The sequence below is a fragment of the Mandrillus leucophaeus genome, unplaced genomic scaffold (genome assembly GCF_000951045.1).
Source record: "Mandrillus leucophaeus isolate KB7577 unplaced genomic scaffold, Mleu.le_1.0 Scaffold3, whole genome shotgun sequence".
NCBI lineage: Eukaryota > Metazoa > Chordata > Mammalia > Primates > Cercopithecidae > Mandrillus > Mandrillus leucophaeus.
The window spans coordinates 12543456-12556389 of record NW_012103142.1 but is presented as its reverse complement, the minus strand read 5'-3'; the positions used below and the strand labels follow the sequence as shown (position 1 = coordinate 12556389).

The 12934-nt window shown below is 44.7% G+C and overlaps 1 long non-coding RNA gene across 1 annotated transcript; it reads left to right on the top strand.

The window, feature by feature from the left end:
- The first annotated feature begins 1148 nt into the window (after nt 1–1148).
- On the top strand, nt 1149–7659 carry LOC105544362. The gene is made up of 2 exons (XR_001006751.1): nt 1149–1599; nt 7376–7659. It is a non-coding gene; the product is annotated as an uncharacterized LOC105544362 (long non-coding RNA).
- Nucleotides 7660–12934: the final 5275 nt, after the last annotated feature.

Genomic DNA, 12934 nt, shown 5'->3' with positions numbered 1-12934 from the left:
AAACAGGGGAACCCAGACCACAGACTCAGGGCCTCAGGGTCAACCAGGACATGAAGAAAGGCCCTGCCCCTGAGTGGAATGGAGGACCAGGACCTGGACAGACATGAGATGTCCTTTTCAGCAGTAGCCTCCTCTACTCGGCTGCAGCTGGTTGTGTGGACATAGGGTCAGGGTGGCTCCCTGTCATTCACGAGAAGCTGAAAACCTGGATTTTTAGAAAGTGAAATTCTCAGATTTTTTTAAAACAGTGTGTCAATTTGAAGTTTCTGGTAGAGAGAGAAACCCTAAAATAACTCAGTAATTCAGTATTTACTCAAAACAATTCTATGAAATAGGTACTATGATTATTCCAGTTGAGGAAACGGAGGCACAGAGAGGTTAAATAGCATCCCAAAGACAAACAAGTAGAAGTGGATTGGAGGAGAGCCTGGCACAGGAGGGGTTAAAGGGGAAACTATAGGCCCTTGTAATGAATAAGAGGAGACAGAGCCAATTTTTCTATCATAACAGTAAATTGGCCCCAAATTAAGCCAATACCCAGTTCTTATTGCTTCTGCAGAGAATTAATAAACCATGGCATCTTCTGAAAGTGGGGAAGCCAGCAGCTCAGAGAGGTGTCAGAAAGCTTTTTACGGGGCTGGAGATGTTCTGCCTTAGCAAGTAAAATGGTTTGATGGTTATGCCACAAACATGCAGAGAGGGGGAAACGGCACGGGCTGCCCTGCCTGTGCCCACTCCTGGCTCAGCTCAGAAGCGTGCCCACTATGAGAAGTACCTGCAGTAGCTGGCTCTTGGGGCGTTAATGGCTATGGCCTCCCAGAGAATACTACGGAATATTTTAGGTTTACATTTTACAGATGGTGTGCCAAGTCATTCCCTCATTCGGCCTATTAGGTGGTTAGTTTCCTTTTTCTAGTTAAAGGATTAACTAGAATTATCAGTCATCATGAGCTTCCCCCCAAGGACAGGTCAAAGGAAATTAATGGAAACTGCAGCAATAGAGACATGGGTTAGTTCCACAGAAGGAATTCCTGATTGGGAGAATTAGCCCTGGCACAGCTTCCAAGGGGGTGGAATTAGAACCCATCATGGAACCTAGGCAGAGTTGGAAACCCCTGCAGGCTCTGGCTCAGAATGGAGGTTACAGGCAAAACAGCAGAGTTAGGAGGGGAGACGGGTTAAGTACTTCACCATAAAACGTTCCAGAAACTTGGATCTGAATGGGGGCCTTTGAAATATTTCAGCCTGACCTTTTCACGTACAGATGTGAAAACTGTGATCCAGACCTGGCCAGTGACTTGCTAAGGGCCATGCAGCTAAGTAACAGCAAAGGTAGAACGCAGGGCTGCAGTCCCTGCCGTGATTCCTCAACTTGAATCTAGTAATGCTCACTATAGATGAGACAACAGCCTTCTCAGGTTCTCGGTCCATGGGACTATAAAATGGAATGTTGGGCTTGGCACATCACAACACAATTGCCTATTTACAAGTTTATTCCCAATCTCCAATGGAAGTGAATGCCCCAAGGATGGGGACCATGGCTTCCTCATCTTTGTCACTGGGTGCCTTCCACAAGGCCTGACACATAGCAGGTCTTCAGTAAGTATAGAGGGATTGGGTGAAGACAACTTTGAAGGTCCTGAGACATAGCTCCTCTGTGTATACTATCCCCATGATGTGCTTGACAAGATGTCCCTGTACCACAAGATGGTATCATTATTGTAATCAGAGTAGATAAGAAACCTGGGTTCTGGGAGCTACATCAGATATGGCAAATACTATTTGCTAAGTCTAGGTGATGGGTATATGGGCATTCACTAGGCTATTCATTATATTAAAAAGTATTTATTATACTTCTCTGTTAAATATTTTCATAACAATAGTCAAAACAACGTAATAGCAACCTAAAGTTTATTCCTAAAAATGCTCATGCTCATGAAGCTTGGTTCTAGAACATAGCCACATCATTAGATGTCATTATTTATAGTTGTATCATTCAGCAGATGTCTATTGTTGCTAATAGAATGTTCTGGATTCTTCCGTGGCACAGCACTGAAGAAGACTCAGCCAGTGCCCTTAAGAAACTTGAAGAGAAATGAGACTCAAGCCAACATTGCCACAAAACAAGGCAGATGTGGCTGCAGGGGAGATGTGGGGAATGCTGGGGTGGCTGAGGCTCAGCCGCACTCTGCGGGTTCTTCCACTGACCCCACCCCCTGACCAGCTCAGCCAACATTAACCCACTGCACACACACGGTCACACCACAGGCATCTTTAGAGGCACCAAAGGCTTGCTAATGACTAGGGTCCCCCCACCTGAGGAGCGCTTGGGGCCCCTTGCCTCCAGCCTTCTTCATTTCCTGCTATGGAATATTTGCACATGTGACCTATAAGGTTTAAGTGAAACAAAAAGGAAAATGAGCCACAAAAGGGCAGCCTGGGGCATGTGTGTGTGAAAGGAGACGTGCAAGATCATTGCCATGGGGACTTGTTTTGGGAGAAGGAAGACAGCACATTTATGGACTGCTGCTGTGGTTACAAATGCCACTGCCAGCAGCATGGCATCACAAGTCCAGGGTCATGGCTGATGCACATATTTGTAAGCTGTAGGGTGCAGCATGAAAGCACAGAAAAGCACCAGATTTGGCATCAGACAGCACTGGATTCAAATCTGGGCTCTACCACTTACTGGCAATGTTCAGCAACTTGCTTAGCCTCACTTCTCCCATTTGTAGAATGAGGGCTAACAATGAGTATTTCACAAGGCTCATCTAGGAACTTAATAAGATTCTACTGCACATGGAGTATGCAGCGCAGCCTGGCATGGAGTAGGTGCTCAGTAAACGCTTCCTTACCCACCTATTCTTGCCCCTTTGCAAGGACAACTGCTTGAGGTTATAAATACATGGAAGAGTGTGGGTGCCTGCACAGTTTTTGTTTTGGCTCAAAATAGACACCCAAACCATCTTCTGTAGGTTTTCACATTGAGTCCTGTGTGCTAACAACCATCTCTCTGTGAAGGCACAGTCTTGGGCAAATGCTCAAATAGGTCAATGGGTGGTGATACCTCCTGAGTTAGAGTTCCTGCAAAGACTAACCTGGAGCAAGGATTCAAGTAGGCATCATTTATTTGGGAGGCAACCCCAGTAAACACTAGCAAGGAAGTGAGCAAGTGAGACATCAAAGGAAATGAAGCCAATGAAGGAAGTGTCAATATACAGGTTACCACTGGGGGCAGCTGAGTAACAACTAGGGGCTCAACCTTACAGGGGAATTCTGGGAGAAAAAGTAGACCATACCTCAGAATTACCTACCTTATGGGCAAAGGAGCTGGGGTATTTATCCTCCAACTCCCATCTATCAATGGCTGAGGGCTGCTCCTGGACATGAACTGGGAATTTTCAATTCACTATGCAGGCATGCTAAGAAAGAGCCTTCAGGCCCTCAGTTGTCAGTGCTTTCAGTACAAAGTGGCAAAATGCTCTTAGCACATATTGAAATAAGGACCAAGGAGTATTAACGGGCACCAACAGCACCTGCTATATTCCCTTACATGGAATTCCTTCTTAACACAGTCATTTTAACTTGGGTTTTGGTGGCTTTAGGTCTCTATTTACATGCATTTCCAGCCTGAGTTTTCTCATAATCTTCTAAAATCTTTCAGCTCCAAATGAGTAGGTAGTATGATCTACCAAGATGTGCACGATATGCATTGAGACTGTAAAATCCTTTAGAGGAGCATCTTTTTTATATTTCTCTTTTGCTGTGACTTTGGGTTAGTGGCATGCCCTCTCTAGCCTTTTCTTCTTCACCTGTAAAATCAGGAGGTTTGCTACGATGGCCTCAAGGCTCCCCAGTCTGTGATTTTTATGCTATCAGCTACCACCCAAGATCCCTGGTGCTGAGTGGAGTGCATGTGAGGTATTCATAAAGGTTCATGGAATAAACAGACACCCATACTGCTCCAAGCCAGAGGTTTTATACTCCTTCAACTGGTGGAGTAATAGACCCAGGCCTCCTCCAGGAGAGATGGCAGGGACTAGATGACTGGCAGGCAAGATGGTGGCCATCAGAAGCTGAACAGAGGAGCACTGAATTCTGGGAAAGGAAACTGAGGGCAGAAATAGCAAAGTCAAATCTGTGTGGAGAGAACCCCCAGAGGCCACAAACCCACCCCACTGCCTTTCAACAAGACCATACTTAAGCCCTTCAGATGAAAACTCCATGAGCTACTTTTAAAGACCTACAGAGAACTAGGTAACTCCTGACCCTCTCACTGCAAACCACCAAGCAAGCTCTCCTGAAAAGTCAGAGAGAATGGAACTTGTTCCGTAGTTTCAAGCCAAAATAACCCAGTCTCAGCTAAATGGACAGTCCAAGTGACATGGGGCATGGGTTTCACCTAGAACCCTCCAGGAACTGTCTGCTCTCCTTGTTTAGGGCCAGGAGTTGCCCAGAGCCCCAGTCACTTAGTCTCTTTCTTTGGCTCCAGGCTCACTGGAGATGGTGAACAGCTGTTTGCTATTCTGAGAGGAGGAGCCTTTCATATACTTGAAGACATTTTAAATCATCTCTCTTAATGATGGCTGGGAAGACTTCTTGTTACAGCTACCACATGGATAAAAAGCAAGGGCCATCCAGTACTAATGTTAAATTCATCTGAGCCCTGGATGTGCAGGCACAGGGTAGAAATTGAACGAGTAGAATGGTCTTGTTTTTAACGCTTTGGCTTCAGGCAAGGAGACTGTTAAAAAGCATACATTTCTTTAAAAAACTAAATTACTAGCAGCAGTCTAGTTGTGGGTGATAAAAAGATAGACGACTTTATTTCTGTGTATTTGGCCATGAATAATTTTTATAACCAGGAAAAAAAACTCAGACTAGAGTGCAGTAGCTTGATCATAGCTCAGTGCAGCCTCGAACCCCTGGGCTGAAGCAATCCTCCCACCTCAATCTCCTGACTATCCGGGATTATAGGCACACACCATCACATCCAGGTAATTAAAATAAATTTTTTTACAGAGATAAGGTCTCACTATGTTACTTTAGGCTACTCTCCAAACTCCTGACCTCAAGTGATCCTCCTGCCTTGGCCTCCCAAAATACTGGGATTACAGGCGTGAGCCACTACGCCCAGCCTGGGCTGCTTTTTGAGACAGTGGTGAGATACAGTAATAAGAGGGAGACTGAAGGAGAAAAGTCAAGGAGATTACCCTGGCGTTGCTTGACAGAGCTGTCCCCAGTCTTTCTGGCAGCACGGACTGGTTTTGTGGAAGACAATTTTTCCACTGCTGGGGAAGATGAGGGGTGGTTTGGGGATGAAACTGTTCTACCTCAGATCACCAGGCATTAGATTCTCATAAGGAGTGTGCAACCTAGATCCCTCACACACACAGTTCACAATAAGGTTCACGGTCCTGTGAGACTCTAATGCCACCGCTGATCTCACAGGAGGTGGAGCTCAGGCAGTAATGTACCACCTGCTGTGAGGCCTGGTTCCTAACAGGCCATGGTGGGGGTGGGGGGATGGGGTTGGGGACCCCCGGCCTAACATATAACAGGCATGCCACCATGACGTGGAGAATGCTATTATTTGCCCAGTTTGTCTTAAAGAGCTTCCCTTCCCTTTATCTCAAGGAAACAGTAGTTGGCAGACAGACACAGCATCTCCTACAAAAACTTCAGAAGGAACAGTGTGTGTTAGAGCTTTGTTGAATCTTACACCAAGTTAAAAGTATCTTTGGCTTTTGGAGTATGACTGAGGTTGGAAGGGGATGCCCTCACTTGCCTGGGATGGAAGTAATTCCCAAACATGAATGCACTCACCAAAAAAGCATAAATGTTGGAGAACAGTTGATGATAAACTGTTAAGTGAAAAAAAACAAGCCATAAAATACTATATATACTGTAAGCACATATATGAAAATTCTGTATTTATAGAGATAAGGGCTCAAAAGATCAAAAATAGTTGCTGTGTTGAGTTAATGAATTATAGGCAAGTTTTTTCAAAAAGTTCTTAATGTAACTGTGGTCCATTCAGGGTTTTTTAATCCAACATTTTATTATGAATATTACCAAACCTACAGCAAAATTGAAAGAATTTTACACTGAGCACCCATTTACCTGACACATAGACTCTGCCTTTAATGCTGTTCGGTTTTTAAACTATTTTAAAGTGTTTTAAGCTTTTGTTTTCCATAATATTTGGCACTTACATTAAGTATAAACTATATAGGCTTAATTACACAATGAACACTTCAAGAATCAGAACATCATCTATAATACCAGCAATTTGCGAGGCCAAGGCAGGAGAATTACTTTAGCCCAGGAGCTTGAGACCAGCCTGGGCAATATAGTGAGACCCTGTGTCTAGAAATAAATAAATAAGAATCAGAGCATACCTTCGCTCTTGCAGCTCCCCGTGTGCTCTTTCCTATTCCCAACCCATCTGCCTTCCTCCAGGATAGTCACAACCTGAACTGTGGGTTTATTATTCTCTTTCTCACCTTTCTGGTAACTTTTATGTATGTGTCTGTGTTGGCCAGGGCAGACTAGGTCATGCTGTGGAAACAAAACACTCTAAAATCTTGACTGCTTAACAGAACAGCAAAATTTTTTTTCTTGCTCAAGAAAAAACCTACCTACTGCAGGTCCAGCTGACTTTCATATCCTTCATGCAGCAACTCCACAATCCAGGCTGCTTTGACCTTAATGTGCCATCACCTAAATATGAGGCATTCCGCAAGATCACTTCAGCCGCAATGAGCTGCTTCAGCCCAGGGGTGACGCGTGCTCCTTACAGTCATAGCCCGTTGGCCAGGAGAGCTACCTGACCTCACTTGGCTGCCAGGGGAGAGAAATGTGATCCTTCCATGTGCCCAGGAGAAGAGCACAGAAATGCAGATATGGGTGAGCCCTGGAAAGCTCCTCCATATTAGCCCTGAGCAACATATTATTTACTATTTGCTTGGGTTGGTTTTTGAGCTTTACCAAGAAAAATAATCATCATCATGCTCTACGCAGCCCTCTGCAAGCTGCTTTTCCTCATCCATGGGAGATGTCTCTAACATTTACCCATGTTATTGTAGGTAGCTGTATTCTCATTCATGTTCACTTTTGTATAGAACTCCATTGCATGAATGACATGCCTACATGTTTTGTCCACTCTCCCATTGAGAGATATTGGAGGTTCCTGTCTTTTGCTGTTTTAAACAATATGCTGCCAAATATAGGTCTCTCGGTGCAGATGCATAGGAGATTCTCTAGAGCACAGGTTGCTCAGGTTTTTAAAACTAAAATTTTTAATGAGAGGAGAAAGACAAAGCAACAGCAAAAGGCGGGAGGTGTTAGCACTTTTCCATTTTGCAAACGGCAGGGTGCAGGAGATTGACTCTGTGCTCTCCTTCAGCAAGGCACAGGTTGAACTCAGAACAAGTAAGTCAGAGATGAAATAAATGTCTTCGCATAAAGCTGCGAGTTTACAAAGAGAAATCAAATGAGGAACCCAAGCAACTGTTGCTCTCACATAACTTGGAGGTTTCTAAGGCAGTGTTTCTCAATGTCAAGATGTCACCGTTTCAAAAGAGAACCTGAATTCTCAGAAGATTTCAACGCAAGATTTTCACTTGCCTCCATTTTGCAAATAAATAAATGCCATACTGTGATCTTTTTCTCTTTTTTTACTGGAGGGAGACATGTCTTGGAATCAAAGAAATAATGACAAGGTATTTCCACTCTCCCTAAGACTGGCAACACCAGTGTACAGCCCTGGAAGGAAAGATATAAAGCAGGAGAAATAAGGCTACCGGGAACAGATTTCAACATCGGCAAACCAAGGAATAACATTAATCGCGTAATTTATCCTACTAGGTTCCTGGTGGGATCCTTCTTGTTAGCTTTGACCACAAGCAAGAAATTGTGGCCTTGATGAAATGTTTTATTTTCAATTTATCAGCGGTAATAGAGGGAATCTGGTAACCCATCTCTTGACAGGTTAAGAAAGAAATGGAGAGATAGTCCTGAACAGCTTTGGAGTAGTTGGCTCATAGGCAAATCGGATGAAGCACTGGAAGAGGTCTGGGGGCCAGTCAGCCTTGGTTTTGCAGGCAGAAAAGAGTGGGATGGATCTTAGTGCTCTCCTTAGAGGGCCGGGACAACAACTGGCCTCTGACCAAGAGCAAAGGAAGCACATCCAGGTGGCTGAGCTCCTCGCCTTGAGAACGTAAAGATGACCAGCTGCTCAGGAGTTAGTGGAAGTCACAACTTGTAATTCAATGGTGAAAGAACGAGGCTTTATGAAGTTAAAACAAAAGTGGATGCATTGTTCACATTTGCTGCTACTAATGGGGCATTCCCAGGTGCCATCCACTGTGCCAAGGCTTGGCATGCATTGCCTCCTTATTCCTCAGGGCAAGCCGGTAAGGTGGGTGGAGTTACCACTCAGGCTTCTTGATAGTGAGAGAAACCAACCCTGGGTGGTTTCAGCAGAAAAGCAATTTACTAAGAGGATATTGGGCATCTCAGAGAATTACAGGGAATGTTCAGAAAATGAGCAGGAGACAGGGGAAGCCAAGACCTGGTTTTAAACGGTAACCACCACCAGTGCCACTGCCACCACTGCTGCTGCTAAACAAATTCTCCACTGTTCTCATGTCTCTGTATCGTGTGTCTCAGGTTCAGAGTCCTGGGAGGAAGAGTAGGCTTAGTTGAGCCTGAGTTGTGTGCCCATGCCCTGGGCCAGCAAGGCAAATGTCCCCTAACATAGGAATTATGGTTGTGTGAACCCCAAATATCTGAGACAGGTCTCAGTTAATTTAGAAAACTTATTTTGCCAAGGTTGAGGACATGCGCCCGTGACACAGCCTCAGGCGGTCCTGATGACATGTGTCCAAGGTGGTAGGGGCACAGCTTGGTTTTATACATTTAGAGAGATAGAAGACATCAGTCAATATGTGTAAGATGTGCATTGGTTCCGTCTGCAAAGGTGGAACAACTCGAGGTGAAGATGGGACAACTCCAAGCGGGGAGGGGGCTTCCAGGTCAAAGGTAGACAAGAGACAAATGGTTGCATTCTTCTGAGTTTGTCACCCTCTCCAAATGAAGTGGTCAGATATGTGTTTATCTCAGTGAGCAGTGAGGTGACTTTGAATAGAATGGGAGGCAGGTTTGCCCTAAGCGGTTTCTAGCTTGACTTTTCCCTTTAGCTTAGTGATTTGGGGGCCCCAAGATTGATTATCCTTTCACGGTTATCCCCCTTTACAGATGAGGTCTTCTGACATGTGCTGTCCCTGATGCACCATGACTGCTGTATCTTCTCACAATTAATATCTGCATTTGGCTAGCTCTGGCAAGGAAGAACTAGAATGCCCCAAAATTAGAATAAAGTAGTGTGTAAACTGTAATAGCTAACATTTTATGGTGCTTCACAGAATGCATTAACCCATTTGTTTCACTTAACCACTACCAAAAATTCTTACATCGACCCTGGTAGGTGAAGAGGTAAGCACTTTTGTCACCCCAAAACTGAGTCCAAGTGAACTCAATGACTTACCTGTAAGTAGAGGCACAATCTAGATATTTTGACCACAGTTTTCATGCTAGACCAGGTGATCGTTTAAGTACTTGGCCGATTTTCTCTTGGTATAATGCTTCATTAAATGGTTTTAAAGGTTATGAAACTAAGACTTCTCAAACTTTAATGTTCACATTACCTGGGGATCTTTATAAAATGCAAGTTCTAAATCAGTTGATCTGGGGTGGGGCCTGAATCTGTTTTTTTTTTTTTTTTCCTGAAACAGAGTCTCACTCTGGTGCCCAGGCTGGAGTGCAATGGTGTGATCATGGTTCACTGCAGTCTTGACCTCTCAGGCTCAAGCAATCCTCCCATCTAAGCCTCCTGAGTATCTAGGACTACAGGTGTGCACCACCACACCTAGCTAATTTTTTTCTTTTCTTTTTGTAGAGACAGGGTCTTGCTATGTTGCCCAAGCTGATCTCAAACTTCTGGACTCAAGCAATCCTTTTACCTTGGCCTCCCAAAGTGCTATCATTACAAATGTGAGCCACCACGCCCAGCCCAAATGTGCATTTCTAAACAGTTCCCAGAAAATGCTGATGCTGCTGTCCAGGAACTACACTTTGAGTAGCAAAAATTTAGAGGACTGGTAATAAGGATTAAGAGCGATCAATGTTTCGTTGTTGTTTTGAGACAGAATGTCTGTCACCCAGGTTGGAATGCAGTGGCATGATGTTGACTCACTGCAACCTCTGCCTCCATGGTTCAAGTGATTCTCCTGCCTCAGCCTCCTGAGTAGCTGGGTTTACAGGCATGTGCCACATGCCCGACTACTCTTTGTATTTTTAGTAGAGACGAAATTTCACCATGTTGGCCAGGCTGGTCTTGAAATCCTGACCTCAAGTGATCCACCCGCTTTGGCCTCCCAAAATGTTGGGATTACAGATGTGAGTCACTGCATCCAGCCAGCAATCAATATTCTTAATCTGTATCACACAACTGCAATATTTTAATAACTTGGTGAAGAACTGTAGAGAATTTTTATTTTTTCCATGCTTTGACCTTTTGTGTTATTTCTTTATTAGGTTTAAAGGACAAGGTTTGAGAGAGAAAGGTGGTGAACAGATGAAGTGGTTTGGGCTCAATTTGGGTTCTGCTCACACACAGAGGGGGGTACACAGCTTGAAGAGCAGACCAGGCTGGAAACAGCACCACTGCTCAGAAACCTGCCAGTCATTCAAACAGGAATTCCACAGATAATACATCTCAGCATGCAGCCCAGGAAATTCAATTCTCTCCTTTCAAAAGTAAGCTCTCCTGAAGTTTATAAACAACCCATATCCCTGCATGGAGAAACACAAAGAAGAAAAGACCTTCACAATGAGGACTTGGAAGCCACACAGCGCTGAGGGCCGCAGCCGAGTTTGCAGCAGCAGCCAAGACGAATCAACAAGACCACTAGACCCAACTGGCAAGAAACAAGACCCAAGTGCCAGGTCACAGAGAGCCCAGTGGAGTGGAAGGTGAGGGAGCAGATTGGGATAGTTGATGCGGAGATTAAAACAACTGAAAACCCTAAAGAAAACAAAGCAGAGAGTTAATAAAGCAACCGTCTGTCTCCTCGTGAAAGTAAACAAAGGCGAAAAGAAGCAAAGAGAAACCAGATGCAAGGTTTGCCTTAAACCCCAGCGGTAGTGGCCGAGACGGGCAGAGCAGGGCGCTGGAGCAGATGAAAGCTTCGGAAAGCAATTGGGAGTGAGAAGGAGAGTAAATACAGTAACCAGAGGGACATCAAATGGCAGCGGGGGGAGCTGGCGCCTCCGCCTCGAGTTTTGATTAGCAAAGGGGAGTTGGCACTAACCAGCCCTTGACAGACATATTTGGGGACAATTATTAGAAAGCTATTTTTGTGGTTTCTTTTGTCTCTCTGAGCCACAAGCTGAAGCTGCCCATATGTTAATCTGTTTTGGAGCCTGAGAAAACAACACTGATTTCACCAAAACCCTTGAGCTTTTAAAAATAAGAAAACACCCTTCCAAAGCTTCCACAAGTTGTTTCGGTCCTTTTTGAAAGTATGTATTTCTTTTCAAAAGGGTATTACTCAGCAGTTTGGTTTATTTTTCTTCTCTCTCCAAAGTATGCCTGTGCTTATACATGGAAGTAAGAAAACATGAATGGAAATGTTTAAGCCCCTAAATGGTAGCCTTTAGGGGGGCAGGGGTGAGGGGCTTGCCAGTTCTCACCATTGGGTGCAATTTTGTCCATTTCAGAAATGCTAGTCCTTCCCCTGCAAACCTTGGCCTCCTGGAAGCTCTCCTCTCCATGTGACCCTCACCCTGCCCCACTCCTTGAAGTGTGAAAGGGTCCTCCCTCTCTCAGCCTTGCTCTTCCCTCCCACTCACTGCCTCTCTCCTCTGGTTACTGCTAACCAGTGTTTTCATCATAATTCTTGCTCCATATTTAGGAAAGGTAGATTTGTGCAGTCACCCTCCTCATCCAAGCCCTGTAAACTATATCAATGTCATTGTTTAATAGCTCCCAGACCCTATGCCTGTAGGTCAATACAGATGGGTATTATTGTGCTAGATACTTCCTCAAATTAAACTTCAGGCTCTTGTCTCAAGATGTCAAGGGAGAACAGGCCACCAGCATAGCCTGTGAGGGTATCATCCATCAGACTTCCCCTCATGCACTTTGATGGGTCCCCATCCAAGCCTCCGCTTATAACATTTGCTATGGCCAGAATGTGTCCCCCAAAATTCATGTGTTGGAAACTTAATCCCTACTGCAACAGTGTTGAGAGGCGTTTAGGTCAGAATGGATTAATTCCTTTGTAAAAGAGCTTGACAGAAGGAGCTAGGTCCTCTTTCCCTTCTGCGTTCCGCCACATAAGGAAACCATGTTCCTTCACTCTAGAATATGCATTCATAGTGCCATCTTGAGACAGCAGCCCTCACCAGATGCCAGAGCCTTGATCTTGGACTTCCCAGCCTCTAGAACTGTGAGAAATAAACTCTGTTCTTTTTAAGTTATGCAGTCTGTGGTATTCTGTTACAGTGGCACAAATGGGGTAAGACAGCATTGTTCTAACCCACCTGTGCTCATCTGCCTCTTATTCAAATCCTCAAGGTCACCCTTAAGAACCAGCTCTCCCAGCCATTGTGGCCCAAGCTCCCCAAGACACGGCCCACTGGAGGTAAGTCCCAAGAGACCTTCCGGCTTTTGAAAAATCCAGAACTTAATGCAAGATTCACAAGTGTACCTGGACACTTTGGTCTCAATGCTCCAATATAAAGAACCTGATGTATATACCCTTGGGCTGCCTGCTACTTACCTTTGGCCCATCAGGTAGGAGGCAGACTTGGCAGGGAGTCTTTCTGCATGTGACCTACTGATATTTGATCTTTTCATGGTTGATCA